We start from the raw sequence: 3,235 nt of genomic DNA, 5'->3' as shown, positions 1-3,235 counted from the left end.
CTTCATCTGTCTTATAGCTCATTGAGTTCTCAGGGGCCAGGTTCTGAATCCTGAGGGATACACACTTGAGGCCACTACTTGGAAAGAACAGTTAGTTGGGAAGGCCTTTATTTGTCCAGGGACTCTCATTAGCCAATCTGAGATAGCTGCAGTGAATCAAAATGCTGGGTTTCTTATTTTCTTCTGTTTCACTACCTTTACTTGCTGTGCTGCTTAGGCATTTTTTTCTGTGACTGACTATGCCTTCCAATTTTGGCTTTTGTATTGATAATGCTCTTGTGAATCCTCATCTGGATCAGGGAGACTATGACATCAATGCAGGACATACACAGAATATTGTCTGTTTTCCACATGTCTGCGTTACTGAACATGACCTCAAGTCCTAGACACACCTGTACTTTAAAGATCAAGGGTATTGAGGGAAAGCTGGGGGAAGATGTGGTTTTAACAGAACTGCTCACACACTCGCTGTTAAAAACTAGTTCAGTCCAGGAGATCCCCTTGCTTTCCTATGAGCACCAACAGCCTTGTAGAGATATCCATTTCTGTCCCAGTGAGGGTGGGAATTGTTGATGGCAAAGTTGCCTTCCAGATGTGAGAACACATGGATTGGAGTATGTGCTCAGTGCAAAAGTCAACACCAATCTCACATTTTCTTAGTAGAAAGGCTGTGTTGGTTTTGTGTGTGGTAGGGTTGTTCGTAGCAGAGGAGGGGCTACATTGGTGGCTTCTAGAAGCTCTCCTGACTCCCAAATCAGCCCCACCTCTAGCCAGGGCTGAGCCAATCTACAATGGTAGAAACACCTCTGCAGTAATGTATTTAAGAAGGAAAAAGCTGCTGGGCAGGTACTTGTAGAGGAGGGGGATGCACAGACAACTGTGGATAACAAGGTCAGTGAAGGAGGAGGGGGTGGTATTGCAGGTGCCAGAGCACAGATTCCTCAGCAGGCTGTGTTAAGGAGAATGAGACAGGCTGTCCTGCTACAGCCCATAAAGGTTAACAGTTCAGCATATATACACCTGCAGCTCATAGAGGACCACATGCTGAAGCAGATGAGCAAGTGGCTGCACCTGAAAAATCCTATGACTCTGAGGGAAGGCCACACTGGAGCAGTAAAACTGGGTGGACCAAGCCTTGTGCAAGTTACCCATGCTGGAGCAGTTCATGAAGAGCTGCATCTATGTAGGATGGTCTTATGGTGGAGAAGCTCCCGGAGGACTGTGACTCATGGGAGGAACCTCACACTGGAGCAGGAGAGGTGTGGGGAGACCTTCCCCTAAGGAGGAAGGAGCAAAAGATACAACACATGTATGCTCATTTCCCATCTCCTTGTGCTGCTTAGGAGGAGGAGTAGGTAGAGAGACTGGGAGCAGAGCTGAAATGAGGCAAAAAGGGTCAGGAGAAAGTATTTTTAAGATCTGGTTGTATTTCTCATCTGACTCTGATTTGATTGGTATATTGGTGGTGGGTTTGTTGTTTAAACTGAATTTATTTGAAATAAGAAAATGTGATAAAATATGTAATACGTTTATTTCATAAATTTATTAAAGTATTTTAACTAAATTTCTCCACCATGACCACAAGTGGTGAGTGAGCCCTCCTTGTCTGTGCTTCATCTCTCAGCCTTTTGTTGCTGTTTTCTCCGCCCAATCCCACTGGGTGGGGAATAGGAGCAAACAAGCTGCTGTGTGGTGTTTTGGTGCCAGCTGTGTGGGCTCCAACCATGACAAAAGTCACCAAAACCATTTTACTTCCTAGTTCTAAAACACTTCATACAAAGTTACATCATCTTCTGAAAAGAAGCAAGAGTGGGAAAAATGAATCCTTCAGGATGCATAGTCATGCTTTGAGCCCACCCAGTCCAAAGCTGCTTGCTCACTCCTACATCTCTCCAGTGGGGTGGGGAGAAGAAAGTACAAGAACCAGCTTGAGGACTGGGACAAAGGACAGGGAGGGCTCACTCAACAACTGGCTGTAAGTGAATGACAGACTCAATTTGGGGAAACAAAATCGATTTAATTATGATCTGATAGGTATGTCAGCTCTGATGACAGTTGTGGTATTTTGTAGTATTCCTGCCCTGCCCATTTGTGGTGGAGGGCCACATAGGCCCAAATAGGGTTATTCACAGGCCTGTGCTTGCCTGGACATGTTTTTCTGCCAAAACGTGTTTTTCTGTCTAAACCAGGGGAAAACACATTAAGCAGACAAAAGGAGCACAATAAGCCTGGCACCTTAGGGTCTGGCCTGCCCTGGTTATATAAGGTTGATGTAAACAGGCTGCATAAGCCCACGTGCTTAGCGTGTGGCCCACCTGTGCTCTTCCCATATTTGGGGGGTACCAGACCTGTGGACTCTACCTTATTTGGCATGTTTTGGCCTGCTGCCAGATGCTTATTGGACAGCATTGTGGCCAAAGGACCATCAATCTCGGCCCACATCTCATAAATAGGGCAATTCAGTGCTCCTGCCACCCTCCTCCACCCACCTCTCCTAGCCTCCTCGTCGCCTGGGGCCACTACCGCTGTGTATGCCTCTGTCCCACGGTACTCTGCACCGATCCAGCGGGTGATCGACCAAGGCGTTCCGAGCCCGTCGCCGTTCCAGCTCGCTGCAACAGCCCAATCGTGCCCGTGGAATCTTCTCAGCCAGCGCGCCCCAATATCTGAACTGTACTATTTAGATCCACGAGGATCAACCATGTGGCTTTCGCTACGCATATTTGGGACCACAGAGACTGCGACTCCAGTTAGTGAGTACTTGAACATTCTCGATTTGAGTAGCTAAGAAATCTCAGTGACTTTACCAGTGGCACTTTATGCCACAAGACTCTCTATCCAGAACCTTTCCAAACCTCTACCAAATTCCTTAGTCCTGCTGTAAATAGACATTCTGTAAAATAATTTCACTAGCCGCATACAAAGAACTTGTGTGGGTTAACTGTATAGAAGTTTGGGGGAAATTCTTTTTGTATATATTATTAAATTATTTAAAAACCTTTCCAAATCAGCCTCATATCTTACCCCAGAATGCAGACGAAAGCCCTTCACAGCACCATTGAAGTCTACTTACTTCTGCGCTCCTTCCTCAGTTGTGGTAACACAAATGTTTGTCTAGTCAACTGGTACAGCAAGTCAAACTCTTTTCTCTGTGTGATCAGTTCTCCATTTGTAAGACAGCAAACCAATGTTGTGTTAGCATCATCAGTGAGGCAGAGTGGTAAGAATAGTAAGA

This window comes from Pogoniulus pusillus, chromosome 5 (assembly GCF_015220805.1).
Source record: "Pogoniulus pusillus isolate bPogPus1 chromosome 5, bPogPus1.pri, whole genome shotgun sequence".
NCBI classification, from domain to species: Eukaryota; Metazoa; Chordata; class Aves; order Piciformes; family Lybiidae; genus Pogoniulus; species Pogoniulus pusillus.
The sequence above is the reverse complement of the archived record's forward strand: the minus strand, read 5'-3'. Positions refer to the sequence as shown.